This window comes from Halyomorpha halys, unplaced genomic scaffold, assembly GCF_000696795.3.
Source record: "Halyomorpha halys isolate HHAL.00 unplaced genomic scaffold, Hhal_1.1 Scaffold53.1, whole genome shotgun sequence".
Classification (NCBI taxonomy): Eukaryota; Metazoa; Arthropoda; class Insecta; order Hemiptera; family Pentatomidae; genus Halyomorpha; species Halyomorpha halys.
Genome location: NW_027109243.1, coordinates 1,028,759 through 1,048,218, shown reverse-complemented (window position 1 = coordinate 1,048,218; position 19,460 = coordinate 1,028,759). Strand labels below are relative to the sequence as shown.

The 19,460-nt window shown below is 30.0% G+C and overlaps 2 long non-coding RNA genes across 2 annotated transcripts in view; both read left to right on the top strand.

Annotated features, from left to right (window-relative positions):
- Positions 1-4,440, top strand: part of LOC136795774 (uncharacterized) — a 27,640-nt gene extending 23,200 nt beyond the window's left edge. The window contains exons 4-5 of the long non-coding RNA XR_010843442.1: positions 2,495-2,601; positions 4,364-4,440. This is a non-coding gene — a long non-coding RNA (uncharacterized lncRNA). The remainder of the gene's footprint in view (positions 1-2,494; positions 2,602-4,363) is intronic.
- Positions 4,441-5,948: 1,508 nt separating this feature from the next.
- The window catches only part of LOC106692073 (uncharacterized), a 32,209-nt gene continuing 18,697 nt past the window's right edge, over positions 5,949-19,460 (top strand). Inside the window, exons 1-2 of the long non-coding RNA XR_001344907.2 lie at positions 5,949-6,025; positions 17,668-17,744. This is a non-coding gene — a long non-coding RNA (uncharacterized lncRNA). The remainder of the gene's footprint in view (positions 6,026-17,667; positions 17,745-19,460) is intronic.

Below are 19,460 nucleotides of genomic sequence, written 5' to 3'. Positions count from 1 at the left end.
TTTATAGACTATTTTATATTTAATTTGAGTGCTGACAGACATCTGTACGTTCTATAGTTTTATGATATAACGTTTTTCAAAACTCAAACTTATTTTCCGAACAAATATAAATAAATTTATTTTAGCAAATATCATGAAAAATACTATTCCTACAAAGGTAAAGGTCATAAACTACATCGTAGTGCATTAAAATAGCTTTAATTTGAGTGCTAATAGACATCTATACGTCACATAGTTCCTGAGATATAGATTTCTCAAAATAAGTTAACTAACTAATAATCTTTCAGCAGATTTTTTAGAAATGTTGCTTTTTAAAAAACTAAAAATCTATCTATAACTATTGAACCTAAATGGATCTGTTAGGGCTCTTATTTTAGCGAATTTACTCTATTTCAAATGATGTTCGACTAGGTTTTCTAGTGTTGTTGGTGAATTTAAAGATATGAAGATATCCGAATGAAAATTTTGAAACAGGCCCATTTTTCATTCTCCCTAACTATAGATACTCCCTTGGCAGACTTATCAATTTTGACTAGTAACTGTACATAGTTTTTACCTAAAGCAATACAAAATTAAGATGACTGAATCCCCTCCTCTCCCTTCGTAGGGGTAGTAGTCTTTTGCAAATGAGATGTTTGTTCAATTTGTTCAAACCACTAGAAATTTATTTATGTAATGTATCATTTAAAAATATTGTATCTCGGGATTTATTTAACGTAAATTATTCTATTAGGGCTCATATTTTAGGAAATTGATTCTACTGTAAATGGTGTTCTCTTTTTTTTCTTTTCTTTGTTTTTTCGGCCAACTCCCATTGGAGTCCTCCTGCCTAACCATGGTTGGGAGTTTTTTCATTTGGTGGGACCGCCAGTAATTGATGAAATTCTACACGCTTCGGAGGTACATATACTAAAATTGGAACTTTGTTCTCTTATGTTTTCTAGTGTTGTTGGTAGTTTTAAAGATATAGAGCTCCGGATGAAAAGTTAATTTGTTTTAACGTTTTGAACAGCTGCCTTTTCTTATTTCCACTACATATACTTGGCAAATTAAAAATTTAAATGGTAAAATTGCAGTCCTTATTGTGCCCTTGGCGTTTAATTGTGATACTGTTTTTGGAGAAACAGCATTTAGTTTTTGAAAAACGAGAAATCACCATTTTATGATTTTATTTTGGTAGGATCAAATTCCTCTAGAATCCAATCCTTACAGTCCAAAATCCTTCATAAAATCCTGAATGATCCTTTGTCACAAATCAAGTCATCCATCAGGTCCTCAATGTTCCATATGTTCCCGATTTGGCCAGAACCAGATACCGTTCCTTCCATAATAAACTTTTCAACCATCCAAATCCACTTGTTTCTAACCTGGCTTCTCATTCATTACCTAATAATCCTCCTAGGCGTCTGAAAAGAAGATGGCCTCGAGATCTTCTCCTCTAGAAATATTATTGGAGTTCTATCAGTGGGTAGATTCGCCACATGTTTGTATCATGTCACTATGCCACCTACAACAAATTTACTAGTTGTATATATGTGTATACAATTGTAAATAACAATAAATAAATTAATTTAAAAAAAAATGTTGGTAGGTGCCGTGGTAATCTCTTTTTTTAAAAGAAAATATCATTTTAAAAATATTGATGTGAATTTAAAAACCTTCCTTTAGATTACTATTAGACGCCTGATCGTCTAATAGTTTCTGAAATATTAAACTCATCAAGATGACTCATTTTCGACGAAAGATAATTTTTAATTCGTGTAAAAATATTTATTTAATCTCATCAGGAGTAATAAAAATATCTAATAATTGTCATATTTCACTTACTTTATTGATAATAATTAATGTTTAGTTAAATTAGTAATAGTTAAGGATTAAGTTATATCCCTAATAAAATGCATATCTACTGAGCTGACTGCATTAAACACTAAAACGTTGTATTTACAAAAAATTATTATAAAACCTAACAAATTATATCAATATTAATTGTATATAACACAAATAAAATCTAAAATAAGTTCTGACTTCAGTTTTGATTATATTTTTTAATATCTAGTTCTATGGGCCTGTTGAATTATCTTGAATGAGTCTAAATCATTTTTTCACTTCTAAGGGGCAGCTGACCTTTTCATCCCTCCTCTGGGTTCGCCCATGGTGATAATTGCTTCAAAAACCCTTATATTCAAATTTTTAGACGGAACTGAAAGTAACAAATTATTGAATAAAAATTTCGCCCAGCCTAAGACAGGCCTCAGTTTTCTAAAAACTATTCGTAATTTAGATAGATACCCGTAGCCCATTCATGTCGGATATAGATGCTTGGTAAAGGTTCTTTAACCAGGCAATAGTTTAAGTTACTTAAACTATAGTGTCTTTACTACGAATCAAAGCTAACAGCAAAAATACTAAATTTTCTCTTTAATGCTGTAATCAATGTTTTGCACTAACTTCAGCCATCTTCAGCCAATTCATATGCCAATGGTCTTTTTCATAGGTTGTGGTGGGGCTGGAGCGATGGAGGGGATGTGGAGGATGGTGGGGATACGTCCGACGTCTTCAAGTTCTTTCTCTAGTCAGTCTTCGCTGGATACAGTTCGCTCGGTAAGTGCCTGATCATTTTCATAATTCTTATCTTATTTAACTATACTATGTTATTATATATTATATACTAGAATATATACGGTAATAATACAGTTAATGCTACAATAATATATGTATCGGTATATATTGAGAATACTGGGCTAATAAGAAATTAAACCGTTTTACAGTATGTAGTATATACTGTATTATATAATATTATATATTACAGAATAAACTTTAATATTATATACAATATTCTATATTACTATTTAGTTTAATCATTCAAAAAACTTTGATCATACCTCATTGGATTATTGGATTATGTTATCCATTTTTATGTATTAATTTGTTTGTTCTTGTGTTCAAGTATGAACCATAAATAATTAGAGCTTATCCTAGATATTTTATGGGCCCAGATATGTCGACTTACTAATTTTACTTAATTGGATTAAATTTTTAACACTGCTCACTTTGTGCGTTTGGGAAAGTTTTATATATAAGTATAGCTAGATAATTAAAATTGTTATCACCATAATTAAATTAAAACAATAATGTTAACGATTTGTTCTTGTTTAAAAAATAATAAACCTATTGATTTAAAAAAAATATAGACATAGCTTCAATTTTATCCTTATATAAGAAAATTCACTGTGGTGCTTTGCCGTAGAGTGTGGTGGGGAGGGGGCGATAGTGTGGAGGGGATATGTCTGACGTTTAGTGGGTCTGTCTTTCTTTAGTCGGCTGTCATTGGATACAGGCTGTTCGGCAAGTACCTACTCATTGTTCATAATTCATTTTCTATCGTATTTTATTATTTTATAATATGTATTATGTACTGAAATATAATATTTATACACACACAATATGCTCTACACTATTTAGTTTAATTATTATTATTATAAGGAAGGCTAAGGCTATGATAGGCCTTCGTAGTGCTTTATGGAGTATCAATTTATTTCTAGTGAATAGTTTTGATTTTTTATTAAAATATGTTTGAAAGCAACTTTTAGTCGATTAGAAATTGTGTCAATTCGATAAGAAGAGGGATAACACTGTACTATCGGGAAACAGGGCTGTTTAACATTTACATTTTTGATTTTCTGGTATTCATTTATGAATAAATTCAATAATATTGTACTTATACTAAATCCTTGGGAGTGACCAACAATGGTGTGTTATATTATAACCTTGATGAGGTTATATTATTGACTGAAGGATCTATTTGATAAAAATGGTTGGGTGTTAATATCAGATTAGCTTATCTCTTATTAGATGAATAATAATTAGAGCTTATCTCTACATATTTTATGACTCCAGATTTGTTGACTCACTAATTATAATCTTAAATTCAATTTGCTTCAACACCGCTCACTTTGTGCATTTGGGTAAGTTTTATTTGTATTAAATATATTTGAATTTAGTAAGATATTTGGTTAAGAAATAATAAATTTATTTATTTAGAGGGGTTGGGGAAATATAGTTTTAATTTTTTCCTTATAAGCAACTTAATTGTGATGCCGTAGAGTGTGGTGGGGAGGGTGCGATGATATCGAGGGGATATGTCTGACGTTTAGTGGGTCTTTCTTAAGTCGGCCGTGATTTGTTACAGTTCGTTCGGTATGTACCTACTCAATTCTCAAAATTCCTGTCTTATCTAACTCTATTTGTTTGTTCGTGTGTTCAAGGAAGATAATAAATAATTGGAGCTTATCTTTTCACTTTCCTATGTTTAATTATTCATTTTAAGTGACCTCAATTAACAAGTATTGTTGTTAATTTTCAGCCTGCCATGTTCAAAAGCCGCTGAGATGCTGAGGTTGAATCCTTCTCACAGCACTTCAGGTTCCTTCACTTAAAATAGTGAGTCAAACATGATTTATTATTTATTATAATATGTTTTTTCCAGTTGAAAATTATCACAGTTGATATTATTTTTAATTAGGCAATGCTAGTATATGATATTACTGAGATACCTTTTTTCATTTCATTTAATAATAATTAAAATGATATAAATTAAAATTATTTTTAATATAATAATTTCTTAAGATTATTTTCTGTAAGTATATATATAATCTATAATACATTTTTATTTTTGTGTGCATTAATCTTCAAAGAATTATTTTATCTTTTCAGTCTAAAATTAATACTTTATACTTATAAACTATAATATTATATGTACAATATAATATATTTAGTTCAATTATTGGATTACTGAATTATGTTATCTTTTTTTTATGTATTCATTTGTTAGTTCGTGTTTTCAACCTGGCACGGAAGAACCATAAATAATTATAGCTTATCTAAAAAAAAATATATTTTTTTGTATAAATGTTTTTATATCATTAATATTATATTTCTTCGCGGTACGCTCTTATAAAATTAATTTTTCTTTGCTCATTATTCTAGCTATGTTTCATATTTAGTAAGAAATAAACAGAAAAAAAAAAAAACCAAAACTCTTTTGAAACAAAATTAAATACACATCGTTAGTGAATTTCGTTAAAAAATGGATCGCCATTATTTTCACCTCTATATATGGTTAGTTCCCTTATGTTTATTTATGCGGGTTGTTGTTTTTTTTATCATTTCTTGGTTTGGTTTTTAAAGGGTTTAAATAGTAACATTGAAAGAAATTATGAGCCAATTTGTGCATGTAATCATCTACGGTGTCAACATTCAGTTCTGAAAGTATCTTAGTTATTATTTAGCAATATGAATCATCATCATCACAGGCACTACAGTCTGGCAATGTTCTTCCCCAGATCAAGCCACCTTCATTTTTCCTCTTATTTCCGGGGGATATGAATAGTTGTTTTTAACAATTTTGTGGAATTTATTTTGAAATATTTGTGTTTTTTTGTAAGTTAGTTAAATTGGTAAGTCTCTATGTAGTACAGGTATATATTATGATTGGCTTTCGTAGTGCTTTATAGAGTATCAATTTATTCTGTAGGATTGTAATACTTTTTTTAGTCGTTTATGAATAAATTGAATAATATTGTACAAAAATTGGATCCTTGCGGGTGGCCGAAAATGGCATGTTATATTATTATGTGAGGGAGGGGTTATATTATTGACCAAGGAAAAAATAATTAGATAAAAATGATTGGGCGATTAATATCAGATAAGCTTAATTCTAATTTGATGAATAATCATAAACTTACTTATTTTTATTTTGTTTAAATATTACCTTAAAATAAAAAATGGAGTCATTTCGACCTCATAATAGAATAAATACCTTTTAGAACAAACATACAAGTCACTTATTGTTTAAATGTATACTTTTTTTTTATTATATCTCTTGAGTTTAAACTAGTGTAAAACTCCCATAAACTACTCAATTTACAAGTATTTTTATTAATTTTCAGCATATCGTGTTCCAAAGCTGCTGAGTTTCTTGTCTGTAATCCTGCTCACAGCACTTGAGGCTCCTTCACTTCAAACAGTGAGTCAGAAATGATTAATTATTTATAATAAAATGTTTTTTCTAACTGAAAATAATTAAAGTTGATATTATTTTTAATCAGGAAATGCTAGTATACAATATTACTAAGATACTTCTTTCTTTTTATTTAATTTTAAACTTCTTAAGAATGTTTTTTAAAACATTTTATTTTCATTTTTAGTCTACATTAATTTTCAATTTATTATTTAACCTTTTCAGTCCAAAAATGAATAATTTTATATTATTTATTCCAATATGGTGTTTTAGAAACAAGGCTTATTTTTTAAAAATATTAAACAATTGAATTTAAATTGTATACATTAATTTATAATTTTATTGACATGCCAATTTCTTAAGAATATTTTCTATGCATCTTTTATATTTATATTGGCCTACCTTAACATATGAAGTATTATTTTGTCTTTTCAGGTTAGTAATGTATAATTTAAAATTATATATACCAATATGGTGTTTTAGTAATAAGTGTTACAATTTTTTTTAAAGTCATAAATAACTGAATTTAAATTATTTACAGTACCTAATAGTATTGAATTTAAAATGTTCAACATATTATTTTATCTTTTCAGTCCACAAATGAAAACTTTTAAATTATTTATTCCAACATTGCGTTTTAGGAATATGAGTAATTTAAAAATAAATTTAAACAGCTGAGTTTAGATTATGTACATTGATTTATAATACTAAATTTCAATTTTTTTAACACAGAAATTTCTTAAGAATGTTTTCTGTAAGACATTATTTTTAGTCTAAACTAACTTAAAAATGATTATTTAACCTTTTTAAGACAGAAATAAATAATTTTAAATTATTTATCTAATATCGTGTTTTAGAAATAACGGTTTTTTTTTTAATAATAAATAATTGAATTTGAATTATATACGTTGACTTATAATAATTAAATTTTAAATTTTATTGACAGGTTAATTTCTAAAGTGTGTATAATAAATAATTTTTATTTATTTATTCCAATATCGCGTTTTTGGAAGAAGAGTTATTTTTTTAAAATAAGAAATAAATGAATCTGAATTGTTGATTTATAATTATAAAATTTTAAATTTCTTAAGAATGTTTTCTGTAAGACATTATGTGTAGTCTACAAACAAGGCCAAAGTTTAAAAAATAGTAAATATCTGAATTTAAATTACATATATTTATTTGTTTCACTAAAACTTATAGAAACTGATATGTTTAAATTATTTATTCCAATACGACGTTTTAGCCAGTTTTTTTTTTTTGTTTTTTAGCTGTATTTATATTATGTACATTGGTTTATAATACTAAAATTATGGGTACCTATTTGTTAATTACATGCTTAAATTACTAGTTTATTAGACTAAGATTAGATTTTGTCACTGCTTCCAGAATTCTATATAACACGATTATAGTGATATTACGTTAATCTCGCGTGTGCAGATTGTTGATACTTGTATAGTAAATAATATAAGAACTTTAGTACTGTGATAGAAATTAAATTTTAAAATTATTTACAGGTGTATCTTCTATGAGATAAATCATCATAGGTTTTCTTGGCCCATAATATTTTTTTTAATTATATATATATTGTCAGTCTCGTATCCTAAATTTAACTAAAACTATTTGCTTTATTAGACTACTTTCAATATATATCTAACAAGCACAATATATCTTTAATATAAATAACTTATTATTATATTATATTACTTACTTATTATTTTAAAACGTTAAAAAAGAGTTTTGAAATAGTCGCTAGTTTTTATTCTCCCTACCTACACTTCACAGACTCATCAATTTAGACTATTAATTAAACATAGTTTTCAATAAGTTATCAAAAATTAGGATAAATAACTGCCTTTGTACTCCTCTTGGGCCACTGTACTATTGGAGGGTAGGGCTATGGTTCTCTCTGCCCCGCATTGGCTGATCTCTGCTTCTTATCTTACAATATTGGACATTTGATAAAAAGTATTTTTTTTATCCTGTGTTTTTGTTGTATCCACTTTAGTTTGTAAGGTGAGAAGGTTAGTAAGTGCGCCCCTTAAGTTAAAGCAAAAACAGTTTTATAAAATATGTAATAGCACTATCTTGACAAAAATGGATGAAGTATTCTTTACTTTGCATGTACAGAATCATATTCTTAATATTTTTAATTTGGCCTTTTATGCTTCGTATTGCTGATTAAAATAAAGGGGAAAAATACTAAGCTAAGAATGTTTACTTTAATTATAGGAATGACCTCGAAATATACAATCTAGTACTGTACTACCGTGGGGACCTTTCAGAGGGAATACAATAAACAGTGTGTTCTGTTGTGGGATAATTGCTTTTCTGGAATTTCTCATAGACCGAATTTTTTTGTCTTATGCCGACAGCACGTGTATACAATGAACTGAATTATATTCAATGAGAAAACAATTCGTGTTTAATAATTTTCCTTCTAGTTTAAACAATATATTCTGGTGTGGGAATAGTGTACTTGTTTAATTTCCCATAGACTTATTTATTTGCTTTAACGAAAGCCAATTTATGGAATGAACATTTATATGCAATAAAACAATAACGAAAAATAATACGGTGAAATCTCTTTGAAATGAACAGAGTTGTCCGTTGCCGTGAGGGGTCCACTAGTTAGAGAATTTACTTCTAAAATAAATATTTACGTGCAAGTATTAGAACAAATTTATTTATTTATAAGAAGGTAATTTATAATTCTATATTTTATTTATATACATAATATTCTTAAAATTTAATTGTAACATATCGATGGCTTACTTCACAGTGATGCAAATTGTACAAGAGCTAGGTGAAAAAAAGTTTTTCACCTCAATTTGTGATTACTTTCATGAAGACTATGCAAAATTACTAGTCAAATTTGATGAATTAGCCAAGTATAGGTAGGGGGAATAAAAAATGGCGACTGTTTCAGAAAGTTAACAAAACTAATGGTTCACTCGGAGCTAAATATCTTTAAAACTAGAACCAGTACTAGAAAATATAAGAGATCATTTAAAGTAGAGTAAATTTACTGAAATATAAGCCCTAATAGAGATATTTACGTTCAATAGTTCTCAAGATATTATTATTATTATTGGCACTACTGCTGGATGTCGAGTCCTGGCCTCCTGCATCAGCCTCCACCAATCATTAAGATCTCGTGCGGCCGCCATCCAGTTCCTCACTCCCATCACTCCATCGAAGGCGAGGTCTTCCTCTGTGTCTTGTTCCATGAAGTACCTCGGTCACTATTTTCCTTGGCAGATCACTCTCCGCCATCCGAGCAAGATTTCTGGCTCAGCTCAATCTACTGAGCCTGACAAACTGGACAACGTCTCCATGTCCAAATATTTTACGACGAATCTTCCTCTCCAAGACCATTAATTTGTGCTTACCTTCCTTGGAGATAGTCCACGTTTCCGAACCATACAGAAGAATTGGCCGAATAATTATTTTATACAGATAGATTTTGGTGTCCTTAGACAAGGCACGGCTCCTAAAATAGGGACCGAGGCTATAATAACAGCGGTTGGCACAAAGGACTCTTCGTTTAATTCCAGAGCCCACAACATTATCTTGGGTTACGGGTGATCCAAGATACACAAACTCGGAGACTTTTCCAAATGTACATTCTTCAGTCCCGATTTCTTCACCGGCCAGGGAATTTCCTCTGTGACCATGTATTTGGTCTTTTCTGCTTTTACTTCAAGCCCCATTTTTCTTGCTGCTTCAGCCAATTTCATAAATCCATCAAAGACAGCTTATAAAGAGCGTTCGGCAATGTAAATGTCATCAGCATAAGCAAGAAGCTGTCTTGTTCTGCTGAATATTGTTCCTCCCATTTGAATTCCACATTCTCTAATGGCCTTTTCAAGAGCTAAATCAAAGAGAAGGCTCTTCCACTCTGAGAGTATATCCACTATGTTTCCGTCCTCATTCAGGCAGTAGGTGGATTTTGTTTCAAAAGGTTTTCTATTCCTATTGACTGCTCTCAAGAACTCTCTATTCTCGTGTACGTACCCAAAGGAGCTCAGTACTTTCCAATTCCTTTATCTCCGGCTGTTTTCTTATACAGGTGGAGATGTTTTTCCATTCGCCACTTTTGCCGGTTTTATGGACTTATTCCAAGCTTCTGGCATTACTTCCAGACAACTATAAATGAATTTATTTTTGCAAATATCATAAAAAATACCACTCCTATAAAGATTAACGTCATGAATTACTTTATAGTGTATTAAACTGCCTTTAATTTTAGTGCTAATAAATAAATGTATGTGAAATGGTTTTTGAGATATAGGTTTCTCAAAATAAATTCACTTACTACTAATTTTTCAGTTTTTTTTTTATGAAATGTGACTTTTTAAAAAGCTATATCTCAGGAATTATTGAACGTAAATAGCTCTATCAGGGCTAATATTTTAGCAAATTTACTCTACTTTAAATAATATTCTCTTAGGTTTTCTACTGTTGGTAGTTTCAAAGATATGTAGCTCCAAATGAAAAATTAATTATTTTTTACTTAAAGAACGGCCGCCAAATATTTATAATATTTTAAAAATTTAAATAAATAAGAAAAAAAGTAACCGAAAACTGTGTATAATTACTAGTCAAAATTTATGAGTCTGCCAAGTCTAGTTAGGGAGAATAAAAAATGGCCCGTGTTTCATAAAAACAAAAGTTAAAAATAAATAAATTTTCATTTAGAACGCTATATCTTCTAAACCAACTACAACACTAGAAAACTAAATGGAATATCATTGAAAATAGATTAATTTTACTAAAATATGACCCCTAACAGTGCTGTTTACTTACAGGTTATATTCCCGAGATACATGTTTTTAAAATGTTTAAAACATTTTATAACAACATTTCTAGCGGTTCGAATAGAATTTCGTTTGCAAAATTCATATTGATAATGCAAATATCATCGAAACTACTTCCTCTACGAAGACAAACCTTATAAACTATTTTTTTTTTATCCCGTATCAGCCACTAAGGACCACGTCAATATGAATGGTTAGGCTTCTTTGGGAGTCTTGATTTTCTTTCTTCCCATCGCAGTTTCATGATCCTCGACTGCCTTTCTTTTCTTTCTTCGGACCACTTCGTACCCATTTTTTTTTCCTCTTCCAATATTGGTGAGATTTTTCAATATTTTCCTATATGTACCTCTTATCTAAACAGTCGGTATCTGAAATTTTAAAACTCTTTAATTCCTCTCTCATTTGCCTTGTGTATCCTCCCATGTTTTTGTAGCTAAAAAGTTTTTTAAAGATCTTATTCAATCTTTCCTGCTTCTCCCTCTTTATGGGCCCAGAGAACATCAGCCTTCTGATTCTCATCTCGGTTTCCAGATCTTTGATTTTTTTGTAGATCTCTTCGTTAGATCTTAGCCTGTAAGATTGTGTTTTCCTTGGCCCATAGATTTTTCTTAAGATTTTTTTCTTTCCTTAGCAGCTTTTCCAAGTTGGGTAAGCATGTGGTCTCCACCCCGTATAAAATCACAGGCCTCATCACAACGTTAATGCCTCAACTTTGCATTGGAGGAGAGGTTCTTCTTATTGTAAATTTTAGCTGTTTGAAAGTTTCAATTTTCTAATTTGGTGTTCTTCTCTCGGATGCTCTCTCTCTCAGAACCATTCAGACAAATTATTTCCCTCACGTTCTTAAATTTTCTGGTCACATTTATTTTTCCATATTCAGTGTTTACTATTTTTTTCTTGAAATTTACTTCAAGCTCTGTTTTTTCATATGATATTTGTAGTCCTGCTTTTTCTGCTATTATTTGTAGGGTATTTATTTGACTAATAGCCTCTTCCTCTGATTCTGCCTACAGTGCGAGATCGTCAGCAACTCACTTAATTATACGTTTTTTTTTGTTCCCTGCTATGACTCCTGAGTTATTTTTTTCCAGAATTCCTCCATGATTTTATCCAGGACTATGTTGAAAAGTATTGGAGACAAGATATCGCCTTGTCTTAGCCCTGTTTTTATCTGAAAAGGTTTGCTTATAAGAGCCTGAAATTTTAATTTAGATTTTATATCTGTCAGAGTCAGTTTCAACAGATTTATGTTTTTCTGGTCTACTCCATACTCTTTCAGGATTTCTAGTAGGATTTCCCTATCCACAGAATCTTAGGCCTTTTTAAAGTCCGCAAAGGAAATATTTAAATATTTTTCCTTCTGGTAGTGTAGTATTTTATGAGCACTTTAAGTCTTAGCATTTGCTCCTAACAGGACTTTCCTTTTCTTGGTACTCTCCTATTTTATGATCTATTTGTAATTCCAGTCTATTCAGCAGGACTTTAGAGAAGATCTTATATGTAACCGATAGTAGTGAAATTCCTCTATATTTATTAACATTGGTTTTGTACCCCTTTTTATGTAAAGGATGTTTTAAGGCGGTTTTCCATTCTTGTGGTATTTCTTCTTTCTCCCAAACGTCCAGAAGCATTTCCATGAATTTCTTCCTGAAGTCGTCACTCGTCAACTTTCACAACTGCCAGGACGCCGTCTTCACCAGAGGCCTTATTATTTTTAAGTGATTTTATAACTCCTCTATTTCTTCTTCATCCGGCGGGTCTGAATCTATGTTTAATGGGGTGTTTTTCTCTATCACCAATTTCTCATTAGGTTTTTCACAGTTTAGGATCTGCATTACCAGTCCTGGGGGTTGTACCCTGTAATTCGAAAATGAATGCCTTGTAAGGGCTAAGTCTAGTTTCGTTCCTCTTGAATTCTCTTCTTGATGTTCTCATTATTTTATATACTTTTTTCTTAATTTTATTTTATGAACTTCCTCCTGAATTTTCTTCTTGATGTTCTCATTATTTTATGTACTTTTTTTCTTAATTTTATTTTATGTAGTTCCTCTTGAATTTTCTTCTTGATGTTCTCATTATTTTATGTACTTTTTTTTCTTAATTTCCTTGAATGCCATTTAAGGGGTAAATCTAGTTTCGTTCCTCTTGATTTTTCTTCTTGATGTTCTCATTATTTAATGTACTTTTTTCTTATTTTTATTTTATGTACTTTTTTTCTTAATTTTATTTTATGTACTTTTTTCTCTATCACCAATTTCTCATTTCCCAAATAGCATTTTCGCATGCTATGTTCCCCCATACTTTTATCTTGTGGAGGTTCTGTGGTGCCAGCTCTCTTGCAACTCCTTTTAAATTTAAATTCCTGTCCCTTTTCTTTTACTAGAACTCCTCTGTCCACTCATATTAATTTTTTCTTAGGTTGAGTTCTGGTAGTCTTCCTAGCAGGTGTAAAATACATCTTAGTTTGTGCAGGAAAGTGGTCTGATGTCACATTAAATGCTCTTTTCACTCTGTTGTTTTGGACCCCTTTGTAATTTTTCTTGGAGGTTTCCAACTGGTACTCCCCTAGGGTGTAGTTAGGACAAACCCAGGTCTTTTCCTTACTGGCTTTTGCCTTGTAATGTGTAGAGATGAGCTTTAAGTCGGAGATTTTACATAGCTGTGCCAGTCTTTCTCTATTCCTGTTGCTCCATTTGTGTGCTGGATACTCCCAACTATATTCTTGTATCTTTTCTTTCCCTATTTGCGCGTTGAAATCACCAAAGAGGATTTTTACATGGTTTTGGTGGATTTTTATCATCTCATTTTTCATCATTTTCCAGAATCGTTCCACATTCTCTAGGTTTTTCTTGTTATCTTCATTTAGGGGGGGGGGCATGTGCATTTATGATAGTTTATTTTTGCGTACTATAAACTACTTTATAGTGCATTAAAATATCTTTAATTTGAGTGCGGACAGACAAATGCACGTCCTATTGTTCTTGAGATATACTTTTTCACAAATTAAAAAGTTTGTCCAAACAACTTAAATTCAACAATTTATTTTTGAAAAAACAACTCCTTCCAAGATATACGAATGAGAACGAAAAATGAACAAAGGAGTAGGGTGAAAAACATAATGCACCTTTTGAAGTAGAGTGATTTCGGTAAAATTTCTGTTCTTATTGGACTCTGTACGATTAATTGAGGTACTGTTTTGGAAAAAACAGCTTATGGTTTTTTGGAAAACGAGAAACCACCATTTTATGACTGAATTTGATATCTAATAAAATTCAGTCATAAAATCGTGATTTCTTGATTTCTCAATAAAGGATGAAATTTTTATCCAAATCAATTTATTTTAGCAAGTATATTATAATGTAAACTACAACCCCTTCAAAGATACGTGTAATAAACTATTGCACATTAAACTAACTTTGATTTGAGTGCTGGGAGAAATTTGTCCGTCTAATACTTCCTGAGGAATTGTTTTTCATAAATTCCAAAAGTCAGAGTTACCGAAAATGTATTTCCCAGTTGTGATAAGTAACTTTTTTTCAAATATAACACATTTCCTTTAAGATAAGATAAAAATAGGTAATTTATAGTTTATTTCGGAGAATGACCGGTGCAAATAGATTTAACAATTTAATAGAAGCCTCTTAAAAAAAAAATATTATAAAAAAACGCTTTAATGTGAATTTAAAGACCTATATATTGGTTACTAATAGACGCCTGTTCGTATAATAGTTTCTGAAATATGAAACCTTTATCAAGATGACTCATTTTCGACGAAATGGTTTAAGTCGTGAAAAATATTTATTTAATCTTCTCAGGAGTGATAAAAATATCTAATTATCATATTTCACTTGATTTATTGTTAATAATTAAATCATTTCTTTAACTACGAAAGTTACTTGAACCTTAGTGTTTCTAGGTGGTATCGAACCAAAGCTAACAGCAAAAATACTAAATGTTTTTTTAATACGGTAATCAATTTTTTGTACTAACTCCGGTCTTCTGCCAATAACACTTTGTGGTGGGGGTTGGAGCGATGGAGGGAATATGGAGGATGGTAGGGATACGTCCGATGTGTTCAAGTCCTTTCTTTAGGCTGTCGTCGCTGAATACAGTTCGTTCGATAAGTGGCTACTCAAGTTTCATAATTCTTATCTTATTTAACTGTTATGTTATTATTGTTGGGGCGAGGGGCTTTTCTTAAATGAACCAACTTACCTCTTCCCCCTAAAAAATCGTTCGCTGGTTCGGTGGTGAAAAATAAATAACGGAGGACCTGTAAAGATGGTGAACACAAAAATAATAAAGAATAAAAAAGTAGAGAATAAAAAAAAACCTTCCAAATGGTATACAAATTTAATAAAATTAAAATATAAAACAAAAATAAATAATAAAAAAAACTGTTACTGTTGTTATAAAAAAAAAAGATGTGTAATAAAGAAAATAAAATAATTTGATATATACATAAACAAAATCGCCTCTCTTTAACTATATAAAAAAAAATGTTCTCCTATTAATGGTGCAAGCTCGAAGGAAAAAAAAATCAATCACTCACAGTAGTGGTATGCGCATACCGCTCGTCGTGAAGCTCCGCCGTCTTCAAACGTGGATTGGTGGGTGAGGGTCATGAGCTGAACCCCCCAAAAAAATCTTTGAATGCCTCAAAGCGGTGAGCCGGTGGGTGTATCTCGCTATGTAGCTCTTTTGCTCCAGGCAGCGGACTGTAGACTGTCTTATCAGTCTGCCTAAAGGCCTTAATCCCATTGCAATTCGCAATGTTGTTGTGTACGCCGAGCCGCAGCGATGTATTACTATTATACTCGCATCATAACAAACTTCCTTGACTCTATTTACATGATGAGTTCTAATTTAATTTTAATTACAAAATAAACTTAATTGTTATTAAAAAAGGCAATTAACTTTTAATTAACAAAAAAATAAAAAACCAGTTGGAAGTAATAAAATTAAACTAACGAAAGAAAAATGTACTTTTGGGCTTTAACAATTATTGTATAGTATAAACTATAGTATATACTGTAATAATACAGTTTATGCTATTATAATATATATATCGGTATGTAATAAGAACAGTGGACTAATGAGAAATTAAATCTTTGTGCTCGCTACTCTTTCGGACATTACCTATGAGCAACTTGACACTCTTTCGCTAAAACGTTGAGCGATGTGATAATAAAGGGCTTATCAAAGATTAAAACTAGGGGGGGAAGCCATAGTGAATCAGGCTGTGGCATTTCATAACGGAAAAGGTGAATGAAACTAAGAATTATATATAATCGTCGCAGTGTTTTATTAATTCAGTAACTTATAGATTCAATCCTTTTATTGCAATTTATTATGGTGCTTGGTCGTAAGGTGTGGAGGGGATAGAGCGATGGTATGGAGGGGATATGGAGTGGGGAGGGGATATGGGGTGTGGAGGGGATATGGGGAGTGGAGGGGATATGGGTGTGGAAGGGATTCGGCCGACGTCTTCTTGTTCTTTCTTTAGTCAGTTCTCGTAGAGTTCGGTTCATTGCGTAAGTACCTTCTCAGTTTTCATACTTCTTATCTTATTTAACAATGTTATATCATCATATATTATGTACTATATTACATATTATAATAATACTGCATATGCTATAGTAATATACTATATTATCATTTATTTTTATTGTTGAAAAAACTTTGTTTTTACTTTCACTATACCTCATTGGATTAATTTATCTATTTTAATGTATTTATTTGTTTATTCGTGTATTCAGGGATAAACCATAAATAATTGGAGCTTATCTCTACATATTTTACGGCTCCAGATTTGTTGACTTACTAATTTTACGTGATTTGACTAAATTTTGTACACCGCTCACTCTGAGAGTTTGGGAAAGTTTTATTTGTTTTAAATATATATGAATTTATCTGTACAATTCGAATTTAAATAACAATAAAAATCTTAACCTTACACCTTGTTCCATAATTGGCTTGTTTAAAATAATAAGCTAATTGATTTATAAAAAAATATATATATATTTTAATTATTTTCTTATAAGAAAATTCACTGTGGTGCTTTGCCGTAGAGTGTGGTGGGGAGGGGGCAATAGTGTGGAGGGGATATGTCTGACGTTTAGTGGGTCTGTCTTTCTTTAGTCGGCGGTCATTGGTTACAGTTCGTTCGGTAAGTACCTACTCAATGTTCATAAATCCTTTTCTATCGTAGTGTATTCTTTTATATGTAAAATATGTATTATATACTGTAATATATAATATAATATATCCAACTTAATAAATTAAAATATTATACACACAATAGTTAGTTGTGGGATAGTTCTGCTTTTTTAATTTAATTTTTTTGAAAGCAACATTTAGTCTATTAGAGATTGTTTCAACTCACTGTATTGTCGACAAAAAGGTCTATTTAACATTTAAATTTATTATTTTCTGATAATCATTTATGATTAAATTGAATAATATTGTACTTATACTATATCCTTGGGGGTGACCGACAATGGTGTGTTATATTATTACGGGAGGGAGGTTATATTATTGACTGAAGAATCTATTTGATAAAAATGGATGGGTGATTAATATCAGATGAGCTTATCTTTGATTAGATGAATAATCATAAACTTACTCATTTATATTTTGATTAAATATTACTTGAAAATAAAAAAATGGTGTCATTTGGACCTGATAATAGGATAAATACCTTCTAGAATATATATGTAAAATATACAAGTCAATTATTGTTTAAATTTATACATTTTTTTTACTTTATCTCTTGAGTTTAAACTTCTATAAAGCACTCAATTAAAAATTATTTTTGTTAATTTTCAGCATATTGTGTTCCTAATCTGCTGAGTTTCTGGTCTGCAATACTGCTCTCAGTACTTCAGGCGCCTTCACGTCAAACAGTGAGTCAAAAATGATTTATAGTTTATAATAAAATATGTTTTCCAGTCGATAAGAATTAAAATTGATATTATTTTTAATCAGGGAATGTTTGTGTTGGAAGTTGCTTAGGTATTTTTTCATTCATTTAATTTTAAAATATTTTTAAATTAAAAGTATTTTTAATACACCATTTTTTTAAGAATGTTTTTTCAAGACCAAAAAAATATTTTTTCATAAATTATTTTCTATCATGTTACATCTTCTAGGAACTGTTAATCGATACTTGAATTGAACTTTTTATCTATACCGAAACTATATGATTAATTTTAGTCATAGTAGCCAATAATTAGTTGTTTAGAAAGTATTTATTTATTCTTTATATTTATTACTTGGTACATTATTCGAAGATCGTGTCGACATGGCTGCCTAATGGACAATTTCTGTTGAGTAATTATTATAGATAAATCTATTTGCACTGGTCGTTGTCCAAAATAAACTATAAATTACCTATTTTTATCTTATCTTAAGGGAAATATTATATTTTAAAAAAAAGTTACTTATTACAACTAGGAAATACATTTTCGGTAACTCGAATCTGTACGAGATGGGGACTGGTTCCTTTGCTTCTGTAAGCCAAGAATATTTTGTTACTGCTATCTCTTGAATCTTGTCTCCTCTTCGTATTCAATTATAATATTTTTCTTATTAAATTTTTACTCTCTATCATATTACATCTTCTAGGAACCGTTTGTAATTAAAACAGAATCCCAAATTCTCTACATCGGAGATATAGATAACTATGTCATATTTCACAACCTTTAAAGTGAGTTTAATGATTTTTTAGAAGTATGTAACAGCAGTAATAGTTGTTCGGACAAAATCTTTGGTTTATGAAAAACTATATTTCAGAAACAATAAGACGTAAATATGTCTTCAACCACTCAATTTAAAGCTTTGTTAAATTTACTATAAAACAGTTGATGAATTTTATCTTTGTAAGACTAGAATTTTTTTTTGATATTTCAAAAAATTAATTCACGAAATGTTAATTTCTATTTGTTCGGATAAAATGTTTGATTTTCGAAAAAATATATTTCTAGAACAATAAGATGTGTGTATGCCTGCCAGCACTTAAAATAAAGAAAATTTAACTTGCAGTTGCTTAGGACAAGTATCCTCGTAAGGGTAGTAGTGTTTATGATATTCGCATATGAATATAAATTTTGTCCGAACAACTATAAATCAATTTATTTTAGCAAATATCTTGAAAAATACTGCTCCTACGAAGATAAACATCATTAACTACTTTTGAATACACTAAACTAGCTTTAGTTTGAGTACTAATTGACATTTGTACGACTGATGGTTTTTGAGATATAATTGTCAAAATAAATTCACTAACTTCTGATTTTTCAGTGCATGTTTTATGAAATGCTGCTTTTTAAAATCTATATCTCGGGATCTATTGAACGTATTAGGGCTAATATTTTAGTAAATTTAATCTATTTTAAATTATGTTCTCTTAGGTTTTCTAGTACTATTCGTAATTTTAAAGATATAGTGCTCCAAATGAAAAATATATCTTTTTTAACATTTTGAAAACATCCACCATTTTTATTCTCGCTACATATACTTGGCAGACTCATCAATTTACACTAGCAATTATACATTATTGTTCTCTCTGTCCTGCATTAGCTAATCCCTGCTTATTTTATAATATTGGACATCTGTCAAAA